The sequence below is a fragment of the Mixophyes fleayi genome, chromosome 1, assembly GCF_038048845.1.
Source record: "Mixophyes fleayi isolate aMixFle1 chromosome 1, aMixFle1.hap1, whole genome shotgun sequence".
Classification (NCBI taxonomy): Eukaryota; Metazoa; Chordata; class Amphibia; order Anura; family Limnodynastidae; genus Mixophyes; species Mixophyes fleayi.
Window position 1 is genome coordinate 258,445,027 of NC_134402.1, and position 18,943 is coordinate 258,463,969.

Sequence of the window (18,943 nt, forward strand, 5' to 3'; positions counted from 1 at the left end):
ACGTGGGGTGACAGAGAGGAAGGTACACTTGCAAAATTAGAGACAGAGAGACTAACACAAAGAGGAAGGCACAAGCACACACACAAAGTGGGAGACAGAGACAAGGGGTGACAAAGACACATACATGGGGGAGCAAAGGGCAGCGAACACAAACAGAGAAAGCGTCAAATATGAGGGGTGGAGTCAGGGATAGGCAGGGAAAGACAGGGGAAGCTACTCACATTTCCTTCTGCAGGGTCAGTAATAGACTCAGCTAACGGAGGAAGCTGGGGCAGTAAGCGGTTGGGGACACACAGACACACAGCAATAGGCAGTGTTACCTGTGTAAATGGCCATTGCCTGACTCTCTAAGGCAACAGGCAGCATGCAGAGAAGACTACAGAGATGCGCCCCTGCCCTCCAAGCAAGCCCATGATGTCATGGGAGAGCCTCTCGTCACAATATACAATTGAGGCACCCACGTTACATTTTGTTTTTTAATTAAATCATTTTATTCAGATTGTAAAAGTTAAAAAAATAATGATTGCTTAACGGACATTCAAATTTTAATCTGACGGAACAGAAACACCATTGCATTTGGACAATTTGAAGTTCACTTGACTTTAATTGCTAATGAATACACACACTAAACTTCAATCCAATTTTTTGGGATGAAATGTTTTCATGTGATCAGATTGGATTTCATCCAATTTGGCCCTTCTACATTAGATAATCACCAAACAAGTGTTGATTCCTTAACAATTTGATAAATAATGATCGGATTGCATGATTATACTGCAACTTGTGACAAGCTTAGCACTAACATTGTGGAACCCTGATCATCACTACATTACTGGTCCAGTAATGTTTCACTTTTGTTAAATATGGACAAATATGTCTAATGTGGGCTTAGCACCTCCAGGTACACCTTTGCATAATGTGAAGAAGCAAAGTTCCTGTGTCAAACATCATTGATCTGAATATTTAGACTAAAATAGTATTCAAATTAATTTGCCAAATAAGATGTGAGATGTTTCATCAATCCTTCTTGTAATCTACCTCACTAGAGCTCAAACTGTTTAGAAATGGTTTCAGGAACCAGTTAAATGAATCAGAACAAAAAATGTGAAAATTCTATGACATTTCTTAAAATTTAAATTGATTATTCAAGTTCGAGCAAGTCATGAAGAAAACAGTTGCAAAAATGGCATTAAAGACATCAATGCTTTTTTTAAGTAGTCAAATATATCTTAGGCTTTGAGATTCAGTATTTTGATGAAAACAAAAAGCCACCATAAGCTTTTAAACTTTAACACATTTTAGGGAAGCGAATATATGAAGTGATTAATTTTGATAAAAAGTGTCTTTAAATAATAGACTCCATATAGCTGTGATTGTTATAAGTAGCTCTCTTATGAAGCTATTCACACTTTAGGTTTTGTGGCCCTTTAATGGAACTTTGGCAATAGAATAAGGAAAGTGTCCCCTTACAATACAAAAATCTGGGTCTTAAAGAGATCCTCTTTAATGTTATAAGTGCTGTGCAAATCTTCACTCCTATATTACAGGACCAAGCCCCTTCCTGTTTCTGTCGCCATCTGTTTGAAAACCACTTCATAATTTCTGTGTATTCATTGACCTCTTTGTAGCAGTACCTCAAGCTGCACCTAAGCACCACTCCTATTCCATGCACTCCTGGCAATCTTATTAGCTGTTTTACTTCAAGTATAACCTCAATGTGGACAAAGTTTAAATGTACTTTTCAACGCTACCAAAGGAAATCTCTGTAGCAGTATTACAGCGTTTGTGTACAGAGTGCTATTACATTGTTATTGTATATACTCTAGGCCCTAGATTCCCAAAGTGTGCACGGGGCTCCCAGGGGTGCCACGGTGCCGTGGCCAGGGGACGAAAAAAAACAACAACAACTTACCAATCCGGCGGTGCCCGGGACCCAGCATCCTCCTACTTCCTTGCTTCTCATTGAATATCGGGCCTGACGTCATCACGCCCAACATTTAGTGACAAGCGGCAGGAGAGAGAATGCTGGGTCCCGACACCGCCAAATTGGTAAGAAGAAAGAAGAAAAGACAGAAGAAATAGAAGAAAGAAGGTCAAGTATGGTAAGTAAAGAAACGAAGAGGAATAGTGATAGGAAACAGCAATGGAGGGGCAAAAGAATGAAGGAGGGGGCAGGGTGAGGATGCAGAGGGGGTAGAGTGAGGATGCAGAGGGGGCACAGAGAGTGGATGCAGAGGGGGCACAGAGAGTCAGGGCCGCCTTCAGAAAAAATCGGGCCCAGTACGGGCCCCCCGTGCTACCCGGGCCCCCCCCATGAGTGCCCCCCCCCCCCTCCATGAGCAACACATACTTACCTGGGGCCCGCCGCTGGTCTCCGCTATTCTGTCTTCAGCCTGGCTGTCACCGTGACAACCAGGCACCAGGATCCGATCGCAGGGGTGGAGGATTCATTCCCCCTGCGATCATGTGATCTGTCACAGGCAGAGGGCCCCCTGGTGAGCCCGGGCCCGGTACAACAGTACCCCCCTGATCGCGGCCCTGCAGAGAGTGGATGTAGAGGGGCACAGAGAGTGTGGATGCAGATGGGCACAGAGTGTGTGGATGACGATGCAGGGGCACAGAGTGTGTGGATGACGATGCAGGGGCACAGAGTGTGTGGATGACGATGCAGGGGCACAGTGTGTGGATGACCATGCAGGGGCACAGAGTGTGTGGATGATGATGCAGGGGCACAGAGTGTGTGGATGATGATGCAGGGGCACAGAGTGTGTGGATGATGATGCAGGGGCACAGAGTGTGAGTGCATGATGATGCAGGGGCACACAGTGAGTTAGCTGTAAATTATTCTTTGACAGAAATATAATTGAAAATTATATATAAAAATATTATTTTCCCTTGGATTTATGTGTATCTTTGCATACAACTAAATAAGTATTTCTGTCCTGACCTCAATACTTATTAAGTTTTTTGACCCAACTACTTATAAAACGGGACTGCTCGGTAATTATTTTGGAGGGGTGCCTTGAAAAAATTATGGATACTCTAAGGGTGCTGCAAACTTCAAAAGTTTGGGAACCACTGCTCTAGACTAAAGATGTATAAATCCCCAAAAACTGACCTTGCATCAATTTGACTAAATTTGGCCTCCAACTTCATAATTTTCTATTTCTACTAGTGATTCGCTCTGATTGGCTGAAACCCAATACTATTTTGGCCTACTCACTTCCCGTGAGACAACTTGCAATTTCAGTAAAAATCAATGGATTCTAAAAAAAAAAAAAAAAATCAGTTGATATCACAATAGCCTGGCTATTTGCACACTTATATAGCTTTATTCAGAGAAAATTGTGGTTTTGTGCCACTTATGCCTTTTTAAAAAACACAATTTGATATCACAATGTCTTTCCTATGTACTTTTATTTACAACAAAAGTCGGACATGGAAGTAATGAATAAAAATGGGGGGAGCATGTAAAGATGAAGTTAAATGTACAATCGAAAAATACATCTATAGTGACCCAATAGACTGTACAATAAGGATAATTAAGTAGGATGTATGAGGCGTAAAAAAAGACACATCAATTTTTTCTCCAGTGTGCACGGAACAATAGAATACTCGGTTATATCACAGAGAGGACTCTTAGGCATTTTCCTTTTGCATTATCCAGAAACAATAAGTATCGGAAGGTCTGCAAGCTTCTTTTATAAGGCTATAGAACTCTGACATTTGTTGTTGATTCTTGATGGACTGGTTTACATCACATGTACTGAAATTGGTCTGTGTCTCCAATGGGCGCTATTTATGATGCAAATATTTGTAGAATTTCAGAGCCAGGAAAACTGATTTGCCCATCTCTAATGTTCACTACATTTTTTACTTTGAGTCAGTTCTATAGTTTATTTTATGCATAGTCACAAAAAGGCTCCCTTGGATGGTATTTGTTTCAATCCCATCAGTGCTAAGGATGAGTGGCACTCAAACAGCACATACACCTCTAAAGTAAACCTTAAGCAGCACAGTGGCCTAGTGGTTAGCACTTCTGCCTCACAGCAATGGGGTCATGAGTTTGATTCCCAACCATGGCCTTATCTGTGTGGAGTTTGTATGTTCTCCCTGTGTTTGTGTGGGTTTCCTCCCACACTCCAAAAACATACTGGTAGGTTAATTGGCTGCTATCAAAATTGACCCTAGTCTCTCTTTGTGTGTGTATGTATGCAGGGCTGCCAAGAGGAATTCAGGGCCCAGGTACAACAAATTCATGGGGCCCCCCCTCATAGCCGAGTAAGCCCAAAGAAATTTTTGCGCCGCCTATTTTTCCTGTGTAGTAATATATTCAGGGGCGTGGCAATGCGCCGTTGGGGCGTGGCTAGCCTAACGGCAGTGCAACATTTTTCAAAGGTGTGGTCATGCATTTGGGGGCGTGGCAAATGCGCCATTGGGGCGTGACTAGCATCAAAATCACTAGACTCTCAATTCGCCGGAGCATCACATATGTTCAAGCACTCCTGACTTTCAGGACATCTACCACCACAGTGTAGTATACAAAGAATGCAGTGTGTACACAAACAGTTCAGTCTTGGCCTACACCTTACATTGGGCACAACATTCACCAAAAATTGCCATTGTCCCTACTAAAATCACAACATTTCACACACTGTGCTGCTCTCTCCTACCTGTTCTTCTCACTTTCTCCACCTGTGGCTGCTGGTTTCTTTAGTTGTGGCTTGTCCGGATCCAGGAATGTTGAAGGACCTATTTTAAAAAAAAAAATGGCTACATTTAGAAAATTACAGCCAGCCCCGGCGTTAAATCAATAGCACTCACGATTAATAATTAGGCCTTCCTCCAGCCCCAACATTAAAACAATACTATTCACATTTAATAAATAAACCTATTTCCCTTCCTGCAAACAGCCCCAGCAGTACCTATTTCTTGCAACCATCACTGCCATTAAATAATTCATAATCACATTTAATAAATAGACCTCATTCTCCCTAAACTCACCCCAACATTCAATAGCCCCCAAACCTTTTTTTCTCCTCTGTTCCTCTCTCCTTTTTTTCCTCCACTGTTCCTCTTTCCCACTTTTTTTCCTCCTCTGTTCCTCTTTCCCACTTTTTTTCCTCCTCTGTTCCTCTTTCCCACTTTTTTTTCTCCTCTGTTCCTCTTTCTCACTTTTTTTCCTCCTCTGTTCCTCTTTCCCACTTTTTTTTCCTCCTCTGTTCCTCTTTTCCACTTTTTTTCCTCCTCTGTTCCTCTTTCCCACAATTTTTTCCTCCACTGTTGCTCTTTCCCACTTTTTTTCTCCTCTGTTCCTCTCTCCCACTTTTTTTTCCCTCCTCTGTTCTTCTTTCCCACTTTTTTTTCCTCCACTGTTCCTCTTTCCCACCTTTTTTTCTCCTCTGTTCCTGTCTCCTTTTTTTTCTCCTCTGTTCCTCTTTCCCACTTTTTTTTTTCCTCCTCTGTTTCTCTCTCCCCTTTCTTTATAGTACTGTCCCTCTCTGTTTTCCTCCCCTTGCTCCTCCGTTTCATTACTTACCTTTTGTCAACTTCTTTCCTTTCTTTTCTTCTCTTCTGTCTCCTCTTCTTTCTTCTTTCTTCATGCTGGCTGCGGCACTCCTCACTGACTGATGGGCGTGACTTGATGACGTCACGCCCGGCAGTCAGTGTGAATGGAGAAGAGGAGAGGAGGGACACGGCGCTGCGCGATCACGTGAGTATCGTTTTTTTATTTGTTTTTTTTCTTCCAGCTCCCCCCACCAACGAATACCCCCCCCCCCTGCGGGGAAAAAAAAAAATCGCAAAAAAGAAAATGAAAAAAAAAAGAAAAAAAAAATGTAATTAACGGAGAGGGCCCGGCCCGGGCCCCCTGGCATGGCCGGGCCCGGGTAAAATGTGCCCGCTCCCCCCCCCTCTCGGCGGCCCTGTATGTGTGTATGTTAGGGAATTTAGACTGTAAGTTTCAATGGGGAAGGGACTGATGTGAATGAGTTCTCTGTACAGCGCTGAGTATCTAGTACATTCTAGAAAATGATAGCTAGAATGTGATTGGTTGCTACGAGCAAGATCTCCACTTTTCCTTTTTTGAAACTTTTAGTAAATCTACCTCATGGTGTTAAAGATGTAAAAATTATGTTTATCATTCATGTACTGCAGGAACTGTAAGTATGTGTTGCCTGTGGGGGCTCGGGGAAGAGGTGGGGATTGAGGATTGCATTGATCGTCTCTCCCCCATCCTGGCTTCAGTAAACTCAGGACTAGCCTCATTTGAAATGATGTGACCCCTTGGTAGTTATTGTTTGGAGATTACATACAATATTGTATATCTGTACAATATTATTTGTAGACTATACTAGGATCAAGACTCATATACAATGCTGTATGTTTTATACTATTTGTTATTTGTCTGGTACATGATGCATATATAATAATATGATATAATACTTGACAAAAAATAAAGGTGGAATGACAGGCATGAAAATCTCATATATGCCTGCTCTTGTCCCTGAATTCTAATTTTAGGTTATGAAAATAATTTAAAAACTATTTGGGAAAATTGAAACAAAATGTCAATTTTTAAACATTTTACTTTTTTTTTACAAAATAATCTTACACTGAACAAAATGTGGAATTTAGAGCAAATATATTTTCTAACAACACATTCGATAAGCAAAGTCAAAGATAATTGAACAAAGGACATTTAAAAAAAAAACATTGTTAAACCCTTATAATGACATTGTAATGACATTTTAAGTTACTTTGACTCAATAATATTTTTTTTTTTTAGGTCTGCTCCCCCACACAGTAGTCTGCATGGGTGTGTATGTGGGGTGATGGAGGATAGAGTAGACAGAGGCTTCTATGCCTCCACCTAACTAGCGGGAGGAGATCATAGAATAATGAAAGCAATGTGTGTGAGATCACTGACGCTCAGCCCCGCGTTGCATAGGAGAGCCCGGAGCCCACAGTGATTTTAGTCGGGGGGTTGGCTGGTAGTGGTGGGAACTGAATTCCTTGAGTAGGGTATTTTTGTTTGATGGAAATGTCTCTTGGGCCATGATTCCTCCATAAATGAGGGTCCTTGCAAACTCTTGCTATGAGGCCAACAAATGACTATGCCCAAGTGTAAGACCTTTGTGCAGTCATGCAAATGTGAACAACTTTCATAATATATTAATATATTATCGTGTGAAACCTCCCTGTTTCCTGAAGTCCTGAAGTCGTGCGTAGTGGAGTAGGTACGTATATCTCTATAGAGGATCAGTTTTGAGGACTTTTGCACTGCAAAAGTTTGCAAAGTCAGTGAAGAATGTTATCAGAGAAGGCTTAGCACACATGCTAGCTTTGCACAAATGGTCTATTGCTCTGAGTTCCATTTACCCACATGGAGTCATGGAACATAGTGTGTAATGCTGATGTATGAGAAAGTAAACGTCACCACATTGTGACTTGTTAGCAATTGTGTTATTCGAGGGGTGTGTTGATAGCATGTATGAGACACGAGTGTTTAATGAATGTGACTCAGGGTCCTGAGCAGAGGTTCAACGGAGCATGATTCTGAGTTGGGGTTCTAATATGTAAGCTTGAGTGTAAGCTATGCCCCTTTGACTCTCACCTGTCAAGTGAAGCCGAATGAACCCGAGTGTCATGCAATACTCAAGTGGGTTCTCAGGGGAAAGCTCTGGAGTGCAGAGAGCCTGTTGCTGCTGTTGAGAAACAGAAATGTTAAGACAGAGTTACAACCAGGGCAGGATGCTGCTAACCTGTCCTTCAGTTGAGCTGAGTGATGTAAGCATGAGTGCTAACTCTGAGAATGACCCAGATTGCATTTTCTAGTACCCAAGTGTAGCAGACTAAGGTGAAGCCAGTATTTGGAAATGTGTTGGCCACACTCTTAATCTCCCTAGGTTACCCTCTTACTACCCTCTACACAGCTAACACAAGACCTATGACTTAGCTATAACCCACATAGTTGTGTTACTGAGCATACAACCCACTAAATACTTTGTAACCTTTGCATTATAGCTGGACAAATATGCAATATGATGTAGCATTTACCCTTGTGTATCAATCCATTGTCACACAGATTGTAAGCTTACGAGCAGGACCCTCTTACCTCTCTGTCTGTTTGTAGTACCCAGTATTGTTTTATTACTGTTTGTTCCCCATTGTAAAGCGCTACGGAATCTGCTGGTGCTATATAAATAATGTTAATGAAGATGATGATGATGTGTGAGTATGCTGTGACAGCAACAGTGTAGTGTAGTCAGGGTTAGTGAGAGAGATAGAGTGACAGTCCTGCTGCGGAAGAGAGTCAGCTCTTATGCCAAGTAAAGCTCTGCTTATCCATCTAAGACGTGAGCTGTGCTGGAGAGTAAAGTTGGAATAAAGATCTATTTAATTTATTTTCATCAAAATAAATTGCCTGGCATTCATTCATTTAAAAACTGGTAACTATACTCAGCCACCCCTGCTGCCTCTGCACCACATGTATTTTGCGGTTAAAAAATCCTTCATGTACAAGGACACCTGTTTGCTGTTCACCCACAGAAACTTGATGTGTGAGAGACTGAGTTACAGCCAAGGGTACTAGAGTGGTAATTATAATAGATAATAGATAAATACACCATCATAATCTAACAAGCAAACAGGGGGTCACAAGTGCATGTGTTCAATCTTCAATCTTCACCCTGAACTCCTATGCATCACTGGCTATTAAAACTGAACAATGCTCCCTATTTACAAGAGAAATTGATAGTTTTGAATTAAGCAGTTAAAGGAGTGGGGGGATTCAATGTCCTGTAATGTGTCTCCAGTTATCACAACGATGTCCAGCTGTGCTCATTTCCGGGTACTTTGGTACCTATACATCGCTGATTTTCTTGCACACATCTATGGGGAAAAAAATCAGTGACGATCCATTGACTTATTTATGTCACTGTCCTTGTATTGTTACTGCCTCTCCTCTTTGCATGCAATGCTAACTAAAAACCTCATCTTCTATTCTTCTGTAGTCAGAGCAACTTCACACAACGGAAAGCTGCTTTTATAGCTATTGGGTGTCTTCTCATCGTGCACACACCAGCTCCTGTAACACTGCCTCGGTTGTAATTCTTAAAACATGCACATCCATTATCCCTTAATCCTTTCAGTGCTGTAGGTATTCACTCACTGCTAAGAATGAATGGGGAACATAGATCCAATACTCTTTTTTTTTTAATAATTGAAAATGCATTGACTTAGAGAAACCCTTTTACAATAAGTAAACAAAGTACCACTAATGTACGCCAGATAACCAATAATAAATAAAAGAAAGTATTTGTAAATGTAGTTATACAATTGATACAAATTAAAACATATACGTTTCTAGTAACAAGCACATTCATATGATTAATAATACTGATAAGAAAAAGGTGTTGTAATAATAATAACAATAATAATATTAAAAATAAATATATTTATTTTTGATAGTATTCTCTTCAAATTTTACATATACATATATATATATATATATATATATATATATATATATATATATATATATATATATATATACATGTGTATATATTTATGTGTATGTATTTTTATATATATATATATATATATATATATATATATATATATATATATATATATATATATATATATATATATTTATTTATCATAGAGGCAGACCATACCCCGGTTCGTTGAAAAGGACACAACCTAGGTGTGAAACGGAACAGCATCTTGCCAAATGAATGTATACTACAGCACTGCTTAGCACTACAATATCCGTTTAGAGCGATGCTGTAAAACATAGTAAGACGCTGTAATAGAGTTGATTAGAGCAGACCTAATACACCAGTCCTCTAATGGTTAATTAAGAGTGGGATGAAGAAGACCAGGAATTGTTTACTGCAAGAGTTTTCATGCAAACTGTAGTGTTTCTCTTGAAATCTAATTGTGCCTGATGGACCCATTACTCCGTAATCAGAGCAGCTCCCTTGCTGGATCTCCGGGGGTTAATTAAATAAACGAGGCAGTGCCCACATCTAGGAAACAGACAAGGGGACCACCTGATTTTTTTTTTCACCTGCCTCATGGGAAAACTATTGTTACTATGAACAATCAAGTTGCTTGGCGTCGGTGGTGTCCTTTACCTCTGGAGTTTATTAGGTTACTATACCAAGACATTCAGGATGATCCATCACTGTTCCCCATTAGTGAGGTGGCCTTGCAGCCACACAGAGCGGACCTCATGAGGAGCTGGAATCCTAAACTGCTCTTAGCTGTTTCCGTGAAAGGCTGCTGTCTGTGCAAGGTTAAATGAACAGCAAAGGGAATGTTTGTGTCTTCCTCTTCAGATGTGAGGCTTTTAGAGACAGACAGGCAGTCACTAACTGCTATGCACGTTGCAACATGAGAACACTAAGCCCAGCCAGGAAGAGATCAATGATTGGTAAGGGATTTCAATATTGTTTTAATATTTGCAATGGTGTTTCTGTTGACATCGATGCTGTCGAGATCTTGCCATTTCAGGCAGTTTTCTGTTTTCATTTACAGGCAATGTGCTTTTTTTTCCCCCCTTCTCCTTCTATACCGAACGAGATGCTGCTAGACTCTGCTAGGAGGAATTAATGATAGAATGCTCAGGCAGTTCTATGGGAGAAAGATAGGCTCGAATGAAGCGAGATCTGCATTATATTTGGCTAATTTTCGTATGCAGACTGCTTTTTAAAAGTGTCACATGTGGTTTTACTTTAGAAAATCGAGTGTTCATCACATTAATTAGCATTTTAGTAATTGTAATTTTCATTCTGTCCACAAGAACTAGCAATAATACAGGATTTTTTTCCACTTCGATGGTATTGCATTTTGCTACGATGAGCTATGATATAGTCATGTATTTTTATGTGACCTTATTTTAAATAATGTTAATAAAATCATTTGTGTTATTTAAGATTATAAGCATGCTGTAAGCAACAATATTGTATGATAGTAGGAACTTGGCTGTGTAAAGATAAAGATTTAGGATACTTTTGGTGGTCCCATGTACAAGTTTAGTCACATGTGCCTGTGTAGGTGTTCATACAGGCCTCATACTCTCATTTTGATAAACCATTTCCACGCTACATTTTGAGTATATATATATATATATATATATATATATATATATATATATATTATGCAGCAATGTATACATTATATTCATAGTATATTACATAGTAAATTGTGTTTTTGGTTTTTTTAAGTGTGACATGACAAGCTAATAATGCACAATCGGCGAAAAAAGTGGTATCGTTGCAAAGCATGACCTTGTTGAACCGATGTCCTCATTAAAAATGCTTTAGCGATTCGTTCCACCCTTGAGACTCATTTTAGTGGCATTCATAAAGAGCTGCTATTGCAACTATAGTGTGCAATTACATTGTATTACTGTGGTATACACCTGAATCAATGTCCAGCGATACCCAGTTGTTTGCTGACCAAGCATGTTGGTCAGCAGTGATGTATGTGTGTTATTTGCTAATAGTAGCTAAGCAATCGATGTGTTAATGCTGCTGAACTTGTATAGTGTTGTGTGGTTGCTTCACTATCCTGAAAGCGTTCACATTAAACTAGGAGCCAGGTTGCCAAAGTGCCTATATAATTGCTGTTGGTGTCTAACTTTTCATCTTCCTGGATTTTGCTGTCTCCTAGATTTGACCTACTGAAACCTGAATTCTACAGGAATATTCCCACAGTTACATTCGCGGATTACTAGTCCAATTCCACAGGTAGAAATAGTGTGGTTGCACTAGGTTTGGTGCTTTGGCTTCATGCGCTAAATGAGAGCCTTTTTGTAACAGTGCATCTATCTTCTGCTAAAGGTACCCCAGGGCTAGCTCAGTCTCTTTACTTGCCGGTGCTCTATGGGTTGGAATGTTGAAATGATCCTGCACATACAAGTGTCAAACTAGGCTGAATGCAGCACATCACGCGTTTGACAATACAGTCCACATAACTGTTTATATACAACTTGGCGCCAAGCCATATCTCGATAAAGTCCACCCTTTTATTGAACATTTTAATGGTTATCACACACATGTTACAGGTACATGACCCTTATTTATGTGATCGTGTTTAAGCTCTACTAACAGGATAGTTCAATTTAACAACAATTTTGTGCGCCAAGTTTCAGCTTGGTGCAACATCACTCCCAGCATTCCCATAAATGCATTCTACAACTCTGCAATCTACTACTCAGATCTCTGTCTAGTGTATCGTTCAACTGAAGTTCTCTCTTTGAATTTTGGCTCTCAGTTCTCCACTCAGCATACTTCCCTTCAACTATCAGACAATGTCAGGGCAGTAATCTGAATTAGCTATGTGGTTCAATATACTAAGAGGTGCGTGCTAAGAACTTATAGAAACAACACTAATACATCTAAACAGACATAATTTTTAAAACAAAATTTGCTCTTCCAAATTCTCATATAACTATTGGTGTTGCCAATTTTACATTGACATACAGGTATTTTACACAGATATATAGATTGACAATATTATATTGAGCAGGCAACTGAGAAGACAACTTTCTTCAAGGTTGTTTTACATTGAACTTTATAGCTTGGAGATCCTGTGGAGAGGCGGCCCTGTGATTTCATGTAATGAAAACATGGGGCTTTCATCCAGTGAAATCATAGGTGGTTTCAGATAATAAGACCACCTTTGATTTCATGTAGTGGCGCTTTGTTGGATTCATAATGAAACCATTGGGTAAATGTATCAGGATGAGAGTTTTCCGGCTGGTTTGGAAAGTGGAGATGTTGCCTATAGCAACCAATCAGATTCTACCTATCATTTTGTAGAATGCACTAGATAAATGATAGCTAGAATCTGATTGGTTTTTCAAACCCACCGGAAAACTTTCAGCTTGATACATTTACCCCCATGTGCCTTCTTGAACAAGGAGTGTAGCTCTGAATTGTTGGAACCTTTACAACCTGGTTACCTACCAGATTGGGGTAACTGTAGACCAGAGGTAAGTACAAGTTTGTTTCTTAGCTTAGTAAACTCTACCCAAAACCAGAAATGATCATTTAAGTCTTTCGGTCAGATCTATCAAAGGGTGAAGAGCCCTATTGTAGTCATAGCGCTCTTTTTTGCTTTAAGGAGCTCAAGAAGAGGGTTACCACCAGCGATACCAGTGTTATTCTCAGAAAAAAACAATTCAGTAATGTTTAAAAACATATTTTTACTTTTTAACATAAATTAAATCTAGTTTTGTATAGGCTTTCCATTCAACTGTGTACGGGCGAATCGGCTAATGAATGTGCAAATCTGAAAAAGAGATATTGTTTTGTCTTACAGATACTTGCAGGCCAATTGGAAAACTGCCTAGGTTTGTGCTATGTATACACTCTGCCACTATATGTACAGCAGCAGAGGCGGAACTAGCGAGCTGTGGGCCCCGATGCAGGAAGGAGGGAATCCGGGACCCACAGCTCGCTAGTTCCCCGTGCAGCAGGCCCCATTATCTTCATGAGCCCCTGTGCACCGCATCTGCTGCACCAATGGTAGTTCCGCCACTGTACAACAGATAAAACCACCAAAGTGTGCTCAGTCTCCTTTTACTTTAATGAAATATAAGGTAGTTAGGTCAGTCATATTTGTTTTGAGTTCCATGCCCAGAATAAGCTTAAAGTTAATTAGGTCTAGTGACTACCCTAAAATGCCACGTATACAGTCTACATTGGTGTACATTTGACATAGCAACCATCTTGTTTTCAGTAGATGATATTTAGGTACACACAGGTTTGAAAGCTCAACAGTAATCACAATGATGTCACGCAAAGTCAGTCTTGGCATTTACCTATGAATGTGTCCTTGCTGCCCTTTGAAAACTATCCTAACAGCAATCAACACAGTCGTAAGTCATTCAAACTTACCAAGCAATGTTTTTTTTAAGTACACCAATGTACTCCTGATAAAGGTATATGAATTGCTGTTTCAGTGGAGCACATTTTTCCACACAAAACTGTATGATAATTGCTATATACTGTAAAGAAAATTGGTCTGCCATCTGCGGTAAACTAAATTCTGTGAAAGTCTTCCTGCACTTGTCAGCTACCTATGTTTACAAAATATCCTATAATTACTATATCAGATGGATAGTGTAAGATGCGGATGTTTAAAAGCATCAAAGTGTCTCCAATCCGAAAGTGTGTAGTAATTAACCTCTGAGCAGAATAGATATTAAATCGATAATAGCACCATGAAGAAAAATGCTATATTAATGTGCTTCAGACTTAAATGAATTTTAGCCAAGTTTGTAACTGGTAGTTATCACTAGTACATATAATTATATATCATAATTACCATACATTATACAATCTAGTTGTTTTCTGCATAAAATAGATACATCTTTTAATTGTGGTAGTATAACATGAAGAAAAAGTGTTGGCTAAAAGTCTTTAAAGAGAAAACACATTATTTTTCCTCCACTCTAATTGATATGTTGTATGAGACAGGATAAAAATATAAAGGACATATAGGGAGAGTGGACCTGATTCATTAAGAAAAGTTAAGCAAAACATTGAGTAAGTTTTCGTACTTAAGTGTTCTGGACAAAACCATGTTACTATGCAAGGGGTGCAAATTAGTTTATTATTTTGCATATAAGGAAAATACTGGCTGTTTTTTCATGTAGCACACAAATACTTGATAGCTTTATTTTTACACTGAAATTTAAAGTTGATCTAGGACAGTGATGGCTAACCTGTGACACTCCAGGTTTTGTGAAACTACAAGCCCCAGCATGCTTTGCCAGTAGATAACTAGCTGGTAACTGGCAAAGCATGCTGGGACTTGTAGTTTCACAACACCTGGAGTGTCACAGGTTAGCCATCACTGATCTAGGACATGCACTACCCTAACTATAAATCTGCCATCACATTTTAAATTTACCTCCCCCTCCAATGTAACATGGTTTTACCTTACTTGCTTGCTTTTGCTTAACTTTCTTTAATAAATCTGGCCCAGTGACAACAGCATTGGCTAAAACATTATCCTATCTCCACCAGCAACTGTGTTGACATGTTGCATAATCTGGATGGAAGTCTGTACATACATGAATATCACTTTTCACTTGGATGGTTCTGCAGTAAAATAACCATGTGGTAATATTTTGGAGTGTATCACAAGTTTACTCATACCTATAATTTACTGTAGAATATACAATGTCTCATATATATCAATACCTTTTATTATATGAGGTATATATAAATCGAATGTCCTCTTCAATTAAACTATAATACAAATAGGGTGAACATAGTAGTATTTTAGTTACATTGAAGCTAATGTGATAATAGGCAATACTATATAGTGTCAGTTTTACTGTTGTGGATGATGCTCATTGAATTATATTTGCCCTATCCCTTTTTTTTGTGGGGTCCCTCAAAATATAAGAGCAGATGAATACTGAGATGGGCGTACACATCTGAGCGTGCAAACACAACAATAGGCTCAGTTGTGCAAAACTTGATGCCCAGCACTATTTTACCATTAATAAGTAATCCTCTTAGCATGTATCCTGTGTCCTTTCCTGTTTGCACCTATATTCTGTTTGAGCTGTTTAATTTTTCTTCATGCTTTCCATTCGGCCTGCTATAATTTGGCTTTCCTTCACGACACTCCACAGGAATGGCTCTTGCTAATAAGATCTGCTTGATGCCAATAACAGAGGCTGCCCTATACATTTTCCTGTCACTGCTGTTTACACTGTCAGTCATAGTCTACCGTTGCAATTGCTCATTCACTTGTCATGTACCCTGACAATGCATTACCTTGGATCTCATCTTATGGTTTTGTTGGGTCTTTTTGTGTTTACCACTTAATCATTTTTACGCAGATGCAGATGATAATCACATTGGTGTGATGAGTATAATCGTGGTGATATTTTGCAGCAGTAAGAGACAAAGTCCTAGCGATGCAATCTTCCATCTATGCTTATTCTTCATCATTCCACATTCTTTGTAGAATTACATTTTGTGGAATTCAAATTCTGTCAATAGAACTGATATGTCAATAGTCAATTTATTCTGTGTTGTGGTGTAGTTGGGGACTGGGGACACTCAAGGCCAAATTCTGCTGGCAGAGCATGAAAAATGTGAAGACCCAATGCAGAACGTTGCCGAGAGTTTTTAAAACTTCATTCATCTCTGTCACGAGCCGCGGCAGTACTCACAGCCGCTGCGGCTTGCTGCCTGTGCTCCCTGGCGTCCCGGCCGTCACCTTGACGACCGGGACGTCACTTCCGCCAAGGTAACGGTCGGACGCCCTGCATTGTAGCGCCGCATCCCAGCAACTAGGGACAGCCGGGCGCGTGCGCAAAGTGATCTAATAGCCTGGAGGCTATTAAGCTTTAATTAATTATTTAGTCTGCAAGTGTGCACTTTAGGGGCAAGCCCTGATTGGTTTATCTGTATAGCAGGCAATTAGCCTGCAAGTGTGCATACTCCAGGGGCAAGCCCTGATTGGTCTATCTATGTATTTAAGGCAGTGAGGTCTGCAGCCTCCCTGCCGGTTATAGCTTCTGTGTACAGTCTTGTTGACCTGCTCCTGCTTCCTAGTCCCTGTCCTGTGGATACTCCATTTGATTCCCTGTGTATGACCCCCTGCTTGGATTATTGGACTCTGATTGTTTGCCTGTGACCCCGACCTTTGGCGTGTTTATCGATTACCCTGCTTGCCTGTGACCTCTGACCTCGGCTTGTTTGTTGGATACACTGTCTGCTGCCGGCCCTCGACCCTTGCCTGGACTTCACTCTGCTTTCCTGGGTTCTCCCCAGCCGGTACGCATTTCACGACCCTTTGTTAGTCTGCGGCCAAGTCTGTCCCCTCCACTAGGGGCAACAGTGAACAACAGACTTTCAGAGCAGACTCCGGGTTTTGCTGTACCGGTTGGAGGGGTTCCTAACAATCTCTACCAAATGCATATTTCCATTCCTGAGTCATGCCAAATCCGTTCCCTTCTCATTAAGCCTGGAGATGATCAAGATTAGATCAGTAATTTCCCACATTCCGCATTTGACTGTGATACCGCACAGCAAAATAAATCGACAGTTGTTGTCCCAGCTCTATTGATGGACTCTAAATACTGTAAAATGTAAACTTACAAATATAGTGGAAATGACATTCCAGAGAATGGTGAAGTAAAAGTAGAACTTGAACATCGTATTGCCGAAATGGTCGGTTATAGTGAAATTTCATTAATCTCTTATTTAGCCCATGGAAGGGATTATCTTTACCTCTGCCGAAAACAGAATTTTTAGTTTTTCTCCTTGATAAATCAACTGTCTCGCAGTGTAGGTAATGTGACAATCACACAAACACAAAAGCTTACTGGCCTTAAGTAATGTTTCCTTTCTGGTTTATCTATCATCCCGCATATCCAGTCATTTTCAAATGCTGCCATTTCCACCGTAAACACGATGCCTGTATCGGGGTCTTCCATTTACATGATATAACAAGAACCCTTATCTAGGCTCTTACCATATCCCACTTATACCGTTGTAACACAAACTTCATACAGTATGAGCAAATTGAGACAACTGCCCCTATCTTAGGGTTGAATTCTGCCACATGGCTGTTCCTCTCTACAGTTCGTTGTCTTAAATTAAAGTATGTGATCCACAGTGCTACATTATCTTGTATAGAATGTCATAACTAAAACAAGCCACCCAGGGGTAAATGTATTAATGTCCGGATTCTTCAACATTCTTTACAATGCAGCGCCGCTTTAAATTTAATCGCCGAAGACGCTGAACACGCCAGAGTTGAAGAATCCGGACATTAATACATTTACCCCCAAGTGTCACTAACATTAAGCATCCATCATCTCCCTTGATAACTTCCTTTCATTAACATCTTAAGGACGTGTGTTGTACCCAGCTTAAGGGTTTCTTTCTTGCACTCCCTCAACACTCATTTAGTGCCTAAAATTCAAATTCAAACTGTCTTTAAAATCTCATCTTTTCCAGAACTGTAGGATTTTATTTGAGACAATGATTATGACTAACACATATTTGATTATCAATTCATTGGCTTACAATGCTCCAACATTAAATCACATTAACCTATTGAATTAATTAGAGACAAGGCTTACTCGTTCAAGGAAATGTAATAAGCCTGTGTAAAAAACAGTCTGTGTGCAAGTGTGTTGATGAATTTGCGAACAGCGCAAAAATGTATTAACTTAATAAAATTGTTACAAAAATTTGGCAAATTCCAATGCCATTAACAATATTGGCAATTCAAAGATAAGCAATGGAAAATCTGATAGTAAAACATCAATTGAATAAAGTAGGCAGTATTCACAAACAGCTATAAGTGCTGAGGATGCTGAGCAAACTTATGTATCTCTTAAACCTGTTGTTGCCGAATTATGTTAGCTGCTAAGAGCATTGATGAATATGTTTGCACTTAGATGTCCATTATCTTATTAAATATGCCTGATTGAGTTTTCATTTCTCTTCCCTCAATACTGAAGGCTGTGTACCATCATTTATGTGATTGTACATAAAAGCCAAATGGCAACTGACATAAAAAAGCTTTAGTCCAAACAAATGTAGGTTTATTGGGGACCATTCCAACTAAAACAACTGTAGACGGCTGGTTTCCAAAATATCTCTGACTCTCACTCTTTGGTCTATTCTGTTTCATCAGTCCATACATTGGGATCTCCATTAACAGGATACAGTCAAGTTCATAAATATTGGGACATTGACACAATTCTCATATTTTGGGCTCTATACACCACCACAATGGATTTGAAATGAAACAAACAAGATGTACTTTAACTGCAGACTTTCAGCTTTAATTTGAGGGAATTTACATCCAAATCAGATGAACAGTGTAGGAATTACAATGGTTTCTATATGTGCCTCCCACTTTTTAAGGAACCAAAAGTAATGGGACA

The 18,943-nt window shown here is 39.8% G+C and overlaps 1 protein-coding gene across 7 annotated transcripts in view; it reads left to right on the top strand.

Annotated features, from left to right (window-relative positions):
• Window positions 1-18,943, top strand: part of LINGO2 (leucine rich repeat and Ig domain containing 2) — a 1,158,257-nt gene that overhangs the window by 975,165 nt on the left and 164,149 nt on the right. Inside the window, exon 1 of one of the 7 annotated variants that reach the window (XM_075209960.1) lies at window positions 10,099-10,441. The exons of the other annotated variants lie outside the window; for them this stretch is intronic. The gene's annotated coding sequence lies outside the window, so the exon portion shown is untranslated. Of the gene's footprint in view, window positions 1-10,098; window positions 10,442-18,943 lie in introns of those variants that run through there. 7 annotated transcript variants of the gene reach the window in all.